Source organism: Haliaeetus leucocephalus, unplaced genomic scaffold, assembly GCF_000737465.1.
Source record: "Haliaeetus leucocephalus isolate CR32 unplaced genomic scaffold, Haliaeetus_leucocephalus-4.0 Scaffold158, whole genome shotgun sequence".
Classification (NCBI taxonomy): domain Eukaryota; kingdom Metazoa; phylum Chordata; class Aves; order Accipitriformes; family Accipitridae; genus Haliaeetus; species Haliaeetus leucocephalus.
The window spans coordinates 644,750-656,095 of NW_010972594.1; positions in this window are offsets into that span (position 1 = coordinate 644,750).

Below are 11,346 nucleotides of genomic sequence, written 5' to 3' on the forward strand. Positions count from 1 at the left end.
TCAGGCTGGAGCATTCTGTTCCTGAAGGACTGTGCCGTGTGGAGAGGACCCACTCATAAGCAGTTCGTGAAGAACTGCAGCCCATGGGCATGACCCCATGGTGAAGCAGGGAACAGCGTGAGGAGGAAAGAGTAGGAGAGATGATTGTATTTTGTGGAACCGGCAGAGGGGTTAAGTAGGAATGAACTTGCCTATTCATTATATCATTGCAGGCATGGTGTTGTGTGAGATGGTGTCATTCAGCATGTAGTTCTGTTGGGAGTTTTGTAGGGCCACTGCTCTGGATCTCAGCAGTAGATCTAGTTAGGATTTTCCAGTATTACCTACCCAACTCAGGTGATGACAAATTTTATCTGAACTATGGACAGGGATCTCATGGAGCTATTCCTTCTTGTTCACTCTCCTGGCTGACTGAGAGCACTATAAGCCTGAGACTCTGGGAGCTGTAAACTCCCTGCTTCTTTGCATTGTCTGTCTTAAACCTAGGAGATGCTCAGGGAACAGAGTAAGGAGTGCCCAGAATTCAGAGCAGCTGACTAGCTTATTTTACTGTGGAAATCATCGGCATACTCCCTCTGCACAGATGAACTTTAATTCATTATTAACATTTCTTGTACAGTTTGTAAAGTTTGGATTATTTCTGGAGTTAGTAGGAAAAAAAAAAAAAAAAAAGGTTTTGCTGCAGATTCTCTCTTTGGCTGTTAGTGCATTACCGTCTAAAGAGAGGTGATAGTTACCCAAGTGGTAGCTATTTGCAGACTTCCAAACTCGAAGAAACTAGCATTTCTGACCTCAGGTAGTCTGTAACATTCACTCCTTTAGAAGTAGTAGGAATAAAGATGTATTGCCTGTGATTTTATTACATGCGGTTCAGTTTGAACGAAGAAGTTGCATCGAATACTATAATTGCAGTTAACAGTTTGGGCACTAGAGGGAGCATTGTGATACAGTAAAAGTGACTTCGATCTCTACGTTTACAAATACCACACCACAAGTAATGAAATTCTAATACGACGAACCTAAAAAAGGCTTACGCACAGATCAGGGCAAATGGACACTGCTTTTAATACACACTGGTTTTACTTAGCCAACAGATTCACTGGGATGGTGGCATTCTTCTGGCTGTGTAGGCAGTTTATATGTATGCATTGGAAACTACGAAAAATTGTTCTGGAGGCAGATAAAGGGAACACAGGACAGACAAATAGCCTACAAAAAATCGTGAGTTTTAACTATGGGAAATATTTTTGAATGTGCACAGAAACAAGCCCTTGCACTGGATGTGTGTTATTCTGGCACTGGTATTAATTGGCACAAAATATCCGCGCAACTAGTTACACTTCCAAAGTTTGCCTATTTCATTTGAATGCAGCTCAAGACAAGAGCAAATTTCACACCAGTGAGAGGCCCGGTGCAGCTGGCTGTGTATAGCAGAGAGAACATCACTGATGGTGATTTGTCTGTGCTACGCTTGATGGCAGGAGGAAGTTGTTCCCTGGGAGGGCAGAGCTGGAGTCAGTTTGCGATTGCTCTTCCTGAGGAAGTAACAGATTGAGCTCATAACCGTGTGTGAGCTTTAGTTTAGCCTCAACACTCAGTATTTTGGTTATTGTTGCTATACTGTGGGATGGGGCTCCCGCCGGGGAGATGAGCGGAAAGTCTCCAGGACAAGAGCGGTGCTGGCTGCTGCGAGAGCCACCTGGCTGGCCCTGCCACAGGCACAGTGCACGGAAGAGAGCCGTGCACCGATGCAGTGTGTAGCCAGTGTGCTATGTGCTGAGCGTTACGTACCCTTATTGGCTCCCACGTGTTTATTAGGGGTGTTGGGGGCTTGGGTCTGTATTGTCCAGTAAGTTTAGGATGTAGTTTGTTGGGGTAGGGGAATGCATGCAAACTAACAGCACAAATACCCAGCTTAGTCAACTGTGCATATGCTCCTGGAAACTCTAGTTCAGACGGGGAATGCTCGCAGGAACTACTGTGGTCATCCTTACACCACCAAATTTATTTGCATAATCCCTTACATAATCATATCCATCTCAAGCAGCATAGTTTTGTGTGTGTGGCTATAAATGAGTCCTATGAGAATTTCATTCATTTTTGGTGCTAGTTCTGGCCTCTTACATGATCTTGAACATGCCATCTCAGCTCTAGCCTTTCAGATTCCATAGTCTTCTGCATCCTGTTTTTTTTTATATCATTGGCTATTCAAGGAAAGGACTCGACTCTTGGAATTTGCCTGGAAGCTAGTACTTACATGCCCCAAGTAAGATCAGACCCTGAGGTACTTCTATAGCATAATTTGTTCTTTAGGTAGCTAACCAACAGGCCTTGTTAACAAATCAGGATCTTCTATAGCTTTCTCATTTCGGTGCATAGACTGGGATTAGAATTAGCAACCAGTTCACACTTCACAAAAATAAATAAAATTGGAGTTTCCTCAACAGATTTTTTTTTTTTTTCTGGAAAACACAACAGAAAGTGCACTGGAGTGAAAGTATGTCACTTTGACATTTTATGTTTTTAAAGTGAAACCTGTCTGTATTCAAAAGATCGAAACGAAGAACCACTCAGAATGGAAAGGGTTTTGATGGGTTCCCTTAACAGTTGGAAGTGATTTGTTCCAAAAGTCATACAGCTATCAGAAAATACTTGCATCAGTCTGAAATGAGGTATGAGGGCAAAACACTACCACTGTTAACCAAAGCGGGGTGACATTGGGTGGAAACTTGAATGCAGCAGGTGTCAAGCCACAAATCAATAGCAGGTGTCAAACTGAGTTTTGAATGAGTGAGCCCTAGTGGGAGATTAATAGCAAGATATCCAGATTCCAAACTCAGCCAGACAGGGTGTAAAGTGGTCGAAACTGGTAATGAAATAAGTGAGTCAGAAAGGAAGACTTAATTAAATCTGCTTTATTTTTTCTCTTAGTGAGCACTGTGAACTAACATATATTTATCATTAACTCTTTTACTGACATAGCAGGCTTTTTACACAAGGAAAAATTTGCCAAAAACCCCAGGCAGTACCCTGTAATACTGAGTACAATCATGTTTTTTTCTGTTATGCTTCAATGCCTAGACCAGGTAAGTTCTTTTATAAACAGTGAATGTTCATGTTGTGCACTAAAACAAATTTGATGTTTGTATGTTGTAGTCATTCTTTCGACTAACAGGTTAGATAATTGGGGGGGTTTTTTGGCTTTGTCTCTTTTATAAACTTGGGGTTGCATGTGTTGTGGGTACTGTAAGAGTCTTAATCCCATTGAAAATGTTTTCTATGGTAAGCACATTTGAACTTTTTATTCAGGGGGAATAAATGAATTGACAGACTTGCTTTTACTCTGTATTTTTTAATATTGCTAAAAGACCTGTTTGGATCATAAGACTCATTTTCAAGTACTTTATTTGCTTTCTAAATGGTTTTGCTCATGGAGATTTGTAGAGGCCTATTGACTGGGAACAAAGATTTCTCTACAAGTGAGAGTGAAGGGGGCAACAAGATGTTTCTTGCCATGACCAACAACTAGATATTAAATCCATATTAAAAACTGTGGCACCCTTCACTGAACACTACAAAAGCATGGCTTACAAGACATGGTACCTCTGCACAGCCTTAGTGCTGTAGAAGTCCCTGGGGTTTTGAAGATAGATGTTTTCTGCTGTGACCAAAGGGACCTCGCTTGCAGCCAGGTCATCATCCCCATTTCCCTCCCCCCTCTCTCTCTGCAGCCATCCTCTAGCTGCCAGTGCAGAGAGGTCATTGAGAGGTCTCAGCCCTCAGCTGCTCACAAATGTTCATCTCATAAAAATGAACTCTATAGCCCAGCTCCCCCTACTAATTACTCTCTTAGTAAAAGTGGTTAGAGAAAACTACTTATTTTGATTAGATATACAATTTCATGTGCTAGAAACCACTGCTGAGGAATTCCTCATAGCTAGCGTATAGTGTTTCTATTGATTTCTTTCACCTGCAGGAATAGCAAATAGTATTATTTCCATTCTAACTTGCATTCCATTGTATTCTTTTATTTTTCTGTGACCCTACAGCATTTAGTAAGTGGGGGTTTTCTTGCCATTGAATCCATTGTTTGTCACGCTCAGAACTTGAAAAGCAGCTTTCCCGATGTGATGTTGAAGAGCAGCCTACTGTGTAGTTAACAGTGGATATATTCTTATGAACCAACTGCAAATGTAAATGCAAACATTTTTATAGCTCTTGTCAACAACCCACATCACAGGAGGTCTCATGTCCCTGTTTTGGCAAGAAACATTAATTTTGGCATTTGTTGCACATACCAGTCAATTAAGTGGAAAATCCATGCTGGGGCACAAGCAGAGCACTATGGAAGCCCTCCATTTGATTCCATCAGAGACTTCGGGTTTAAGGGAGACTGAAGCCCTGGGTCAGTCAGGGCTTGGTGGACTGCTGAGCTGGTATGTAGTAATGCATTAGTAGAACAAACTCATTAAGCAGAAACTAGTTGCTTGTGCACATCTACAGCTTTGAAAATACATCCTGTGGAGAGACGTTATTGAGGTGCTGGCAAAAGGTTATGGTGTTGCTCCTGTAACACAACTACTCCATTCCATCCTAAATGATTCTTCATGAAAAATCCATTAACTTGGCCTCCTTGAAGGAAAAAAAAACCAAAAACAAAACCAAACAAACAAACTAAAAACCCCACATGGACTAAGACGTGAAAGACTAGCAAATAACCATATGTCGCATTCTGTGGAAATCAGATGCATATCGAGACTACTACCAAGTTAAGGGTAAATAGATTCTACAGATGAGCTCAATCTCTAATGAATAAATGGAAGGCTTGAAATGACTCCTGAGAAAACTGATTCAGTGCCGTTGCTTCCTGAGTTAACAGCCATATTGAGCTTTAGAACAGCCAAAAATTTCAAGAGGTTCTGCTCGTAAATCCAGGCAGCTCCTTTAATAAACAGAAAATCTGCACAAAAGATAAGCTACTTTTAAACTATGCCTCCTAAAATGGCCTCTTCTCTCAAGCTGCCACCAAGGGCATTCTAGAGTTCTTAATGCCAGTGTTACAGAAGCTTTCTTTGTGCACAACAGCACACATGTATTAATTCCCCCCCCCAGAGAAACAGCAGAATTCCAGTTGTCTCTCAGAAATACCCACTCCACCAGCTTCCACCCCAACCACCCCAAAAATGCAAATGAAAGCCAAACGTGACAGGTCTAGATTGACTATATTCTGTGGTGAGAATTCCTCCCCAACCTGCAGTAAAGAGCAATTTTCATCAAGAATACATGAATTATGGAATAGCCCACTACATTAGAAGCAAAATGGGTAGATGGAGAACAGCCAGTCAACTAAGTAACAACATAAACGCCTTTTCCTGTAGGAGCTTGTACTCCTCTTCAGCACTTGCTTTGCTAATTGGGAATGAGGTGGAAAGTCTGAATTTCCCAGGCAAGTTTCTCCCAGCTCCAAACAGTAGCAAAGACTAATTTTCATCAATACTGTTTTGTAAAGGGCCTCCTTCCCTGTTTCCATGCTTTGTAGTATAAGCTACTCAGTTCTAGCTTTGGGGTAAGCAGTTGATTGCAGTGTCATAGGATACTGGAACTGTAAGCTTAAACATGCGGTCTTACTTAGCCAAAGTCAAATGCCTATGCTTACAGTAGGCAGTAGACCTTATCACAGTGAAGATGGCAAAGCAAACTTAATGAGATCTTTGTCTCATCACAGCCCTTTCTCCCAGAAAAGTGCTGAGCTATCCACTTTTCCCTAATAATTTCTCATATGATGGCACAGCAAATGCACTTTTGGGAGTGTCCATACTGTTGAAATCAAGTTAGGCAGCCTGTAACTGAGATAGATAGCTTTTCAGTTGGGTAAAGACACTCCCTTTAGTTCCAATGATGAGATCATTTTTCTGTTGCTGTATTATCAAGATCCTTGAGATACAGAACCAGCTTTCTTGAAAGTACCAGCTGATGTCATGTCATGTCCTGGGACCAATGCACTTATTTCGCCCTTGGCTCAAAGCACTGCCTCAGTCTGTTTTATTTCTGAAATCTCTTAGCAGGCCTAGCAGATGGGACACAGTTGTAGGTCTTGACTCTCCACAAAATAAAACTGAACCCCAAACGAACACAGCAAAAAACCACAGTATCTCATGCCCAGTCAGTGAAGTAAACTGAAAGCATCAGCTAAGTGCTTCTGGAATGGGGAAAGGCTGTCCTTTCATGTCACAGGAGCCCTTAATTAACAGCAGTCTATGAACAGCCAGGGGACTTTCTTCTGAGGACCCAAGCCAAGCCCAGCTACTGAAATAGATTCCTCAAATGAAAGGAGACTAAATTCTGCTCAAGAAAGCCAAATAATTTTTCAACAGTATTCCATAATGGAGTAGAACTGGTGCATTGCCATTCCCATGCAAGAAAAGAAGGACTGGTGGTATACGGACCCTACTGGGGCTGATTTATTCTATCTACACCATCATACTCTTGGTATTAAAAAAATCTCACACAACTTAAATGTAACAATGTTTTTCATCTCTACTAGCTGTGGCTTGGCTAGAACAATCAACAATAAATTAATTCTGAAAAATGTAATTCAAAATGTCCCACAAATGTGTTGCAAATTAAGGGCTTTATGTTGCCAAGTTTAAAGACCAGTGGGGCTGATACTCTGAAAAGGTGCCAGCAGGAACTGGAGAAGTGGGTGAAAAGCCAACAATTTTCTCTTGGAACAACCTGCATTTATCAAAATCTTCAGAATTATATCCACTAAGAAGTTTCTTTGTAGCACACAAAACACATAGTGACTGAAGAAAGAAACAAGGTATCTAGGAAGAAAAATACCGTGCAGGAGGCTGACTTCTATTTTGTTTCAGCTCGTACTTCTGTGCATAATAAAAGCACATTTAAAACCCGAATATTTAATACAAACTGAAATAGGAATTAATTTGTCATTAAACCAATGGAAAGTATGATTTTAAAATCCAGTGTTAAGATTTTTAGAATAGATGGTAATAGGTGGTGATGGTAAAAGTAATTTATATCTAAATCACAGCAACTGTAGGAAGCTCTACCTTTGTCCTCCACCTACCACACCAAGACTTTCCCACAGGAGAGAACAACAAATAGCAAACACATTTCTGTTGCTTGGGAAAGCTGGGTAAGTAATGTACCTCCTTAATTCTGTTATTCTTAATCATTATAGTCCGCTTCTTTGCTTGATGCTGTTTAATCATGGGACATCCCAAAGCTATGATGAGCTGCATTTATTTTAGTTTGCTCCCTGACATAAAGGAATGCTATAAGGGACATTTCTGCAGAAACTGCTGTTGTGATAACAAGTAGAAATTTACAGACTGTTAGAAGACATACGTCAGTTCCTGTATTTCCCAAGATCGCAAGAAATAGTGGGTATTGATTTAGGAACGTCCTGCCTGTAAATGTCAGCTTTAAAATTGGAAAGCAGAACTCTAAATATTAAAACTGAGTACTAAGAAAAGAGAAGTCCCTTCAGCAATTTGCGGTTTAAACATTAAGAAATCTTGATTTGTGATATAGGCCAAGCACTACTGTAACAGAGACAGCTCTTAGACATACCCTGTAAGAAGATACTTCTCCGTTATTTTCATAGAGAGAAAATAAATCACATGGTTACCTAAAATATTTAATACTAATGCTAAAGTTGCAATATAATTTCAGCTCCAGTATGCAAACTTCAGCATGAATAGGTTAGTAATTTACTATGTACTAGTTTTTAAGAACTTCTTTCTCTCTAAGAACAAATGCAAGGGTTTTGTTGGGTTTTGGTTTTTTTTTAACTAATTGGAAATAACAACCACATTACTTAGCCTAAAGTTTCTGAGTAGTAGCCACAGTGTGGGTTTGGGCAGCAATTATTTTTTGAAGATAGATAGGAAACTTTCCTCTCCCAAAAGAAGTTTCATTTATGTGCAAAATGTAAAAAAATAAGATATTACAGAACTTTTCTGGACAACTATAATCTCCTTTGACAGTTGTTTTATCCAAAGCACAGATGTTTGCCACTTAACCATGAATGTTGGCTGACCTGCCCAAACCTCAATGAAAACCAGTTGTAATAAGAAGGTTTCTCTGCAAATGGTTATGCAAACGGGAATCTTCATTTCATGTTCATGCTGAAGTATGCCCTCTGTAATGCATTCAAAAGCACTAGGGTTTTGTGTGTGTGTGTGTTTTTTTTTTTAAAGGCTCAGAAGTACATGTACTGAAATCACAGCTAAATGCTTATTAAAGTGATGAGGGTATACACTATATCTGAAACAGTATTAACAACTAAATCAAGATGTAGATTATTCTTTCAGATTCCAAATTACATTGCAAAAAAAGCCCAGAAACTGGTAGTTAGCTCTGGTTTTTTTTTTTTCATTAAGCAAAGTGGGTAACGGTCTATCTACTGTTCTCCTTAGATGCATACACAATGTAATATAATCTTGGGGCAAAAATAGTAGCAAAGGAATAGACCTGCCTGAAGACTAGTTCTGCTGCTCAGATGGGCAGGAAAAGCATGCAAGGCCAAAGGAAAGCTATGGTAGCAGGTCATCAGATGGTGAAAACTCATCATAGAGAGACTATCTAAGCCCATACAATGTGCAACTTATCCATCCTTTTAATAACAGTCACCTTTGACAATGATGGATTTATGGGTAGTGTGGATTCCTCTGCTAGACCATGAAAACAAGCATGTTCTGGTCCCTTGAAGAGATACATGCAGAATTCCAGTTTACCTTTAAATAGTCACATTCTAGCTGTTACAGCTACAATAAGGGGCTGGAAAGCAACTGAAGCCAACTTCCATCAAAATCATCTCACTACTTTCTTGGGACAATGCAATCTTTTTAGGGAGAGATGTAAAAAAGCAATTGGCCATCTCCTCACTCCTTTATTTTACAGGAATTTGCTTTATGGGTGGGGTTGAATCTTTCTGTAGAAGGGACATGATTTGGTATTTCCCTAAAGAAAAAAAAAAAATACAGCCCCACACCAGTTGCTGAAAGCTTCCAGACTCCTACTAATCTCCACGCCTTCTGAATGGAAATAAATCTCAAGAGACCTTAAGGACAAGAATAAGGTTTGTAACTTACCCAGCTGTGTCTTTTTGTTTGTCTTTTTTTTTGTCTATGCATACACACAAGTGCATACAAACATCATTAAGGGGTGGTCAAAAGGTTTAGTGAATCCCTTTTAAGGTGGCACACACAAAATGGCTGTGATAACCTCCCTGTATCTTGCTTTCTTTGTATGGCTGAGATCACAGTTGTTTGCTATGTCTTGCAAAAGGTATCCAAGGTCTGACTTGCCACTTTTTCAGTGCCTTTAGAAGGCTGTAACACTAGTTTTAACTTCCACAACTTCACCAACGTACATTTTGATGGCATTTGGCACTACATTTTAACTAAACTTTGAATGGGCATTACAAATAGGAAACACCTAAGGTACTGAGATATAAAAGCATAGTGTAAAGTGAATCCATGATTGGACTTTAATGTATTAATGATTTTTATCCTATTAAAACACAATGTTGCATCAGTTTTACAGCACAGAATAATGGCATTATCCTACCCATAATTAAACAGTACTAATGTAACCTTTTTTAAACTCTTGACTATGCCAAGTTTCTGCTAGAGGGTCGATGCTTTAATATGACAAGTGTATTAAAATGAAAAATGCCATCAATTTATTTCTGAATTTTGATAATTAAAGCCACTATTTATGTATGCTGCAGGAAAAATAAATTAACTGCGAAAGTATACAGCTTGAGTGCTATGTTGTGTTATTTATAAAGGTAGGTCTTTGGAAATCCAGTACAATTGTTTTCTTTCATCATTACAGAAGTCACTTCTTTGTAATTGAAAATGAATGCCAGACAAGAACTATTGTTACAGCATCTCAGAAGACTGTAACTACATTGTAAGCTACATATAACTTCTCCTAGTTGTCAAGTTTTTATGCTTATAATCAAATCTCCATGAGCTATTTTCACTTCTTCTAAAAAGTGAATGGCCAGATAATGCAACTGAGCAAGAAGTTACTGTCTTACTGAAAATATACAGTTTGACTACAATATGGCTCATATATATGCGAGTAGGTGTTCATTAACAATGTACAAGGAACACTTAAGCAATTTTTGCCCCAGAGAAAATTCAAATTTGAGCAGTCAAAATATTCTGGGTCATGGCTGAAGAAAATCTTTCATGCTTTATGTAGCACATGTATATATTACGTCTTGTTCTAAACAAGGTACTGTCCTGTCCTCCTTTCAGTAACTGTTACCATTCATTATAAACTATACTATTTTGGAGAATCAGAACATGATTTAGAAAAAAAGGATTTGTGAAGAAAACTGTTTCAATTTCTAGAAGTCAAGTTCCTTTTTATTCTCACCTCAGAGAGAACTGGGAAAGAAAACAAACAGCTTTCTCTTTCTAGGTGGGAAAAGAAAAGAAATAGGTGGAACAAATACATCAGAAACTATACTCTTTACATATTGTGGGATTTTCCTCATGATATTGCATTCCTATACATGACTTCTGATGGACAAAAGTACAATATATTTACTGTTTAAGTAAAACATGGGAAGGGATCTTAAATGATATTCCTTCAGATGTCTAACCTAATAATCTATTTCTTGGCAAATTCTGGTGTACTATCCTTACATCAGTTCCCAGTTGTTCTAGCCTAGTAATACATTAATCATCTCTCTCTGCTGGACGCTAGTGGCTTGTATAAAATGAGTTCACATTTTGAACACACATTTCTCTGGCACATTTCTGGCACCTTTCTGGGAATATTCAGAGCCTAGTGACCAAACAAACATGAATAAAAGTGAATTTTCTCTCTTAAAAAATTACAAGTAATGCTGAAGCCATATGTCGGAGACTGTGATGCTTTCATTACTGGCACAGCCCAAGTTTGCTCTTTATAATTTAAAATGCAGCAAGGGAAAAAAAAAGGCATGAAAAGTTCAGAGTGCAAATATTCTTTGGTTTACTTGTTACAACAAAAGGACACAGCAAACAGCAAAAACACTGGCAATTAAATAAACAGCAAATTCTTTATAAGCTTCCTAACAAAAATGCTTCTGGTGTTTGAAATGTATTAACTTCATGCTTTTAAGTACATTACAGTGTCTAGAAAGTCACATTTTTTTATCCCCCAAGGGCAAGGCAGGTAGAAGATGAGAGAGGAAAAAGATGGATGAAAATAAGAGGGGAAAAAAGAAGAAGAAACAAAATTTATCCAACATTCCATTTTTTCATTAGTTAAATAGTATGTAACACAATACAACTAATTGCTGTTTCTAGTTTCATT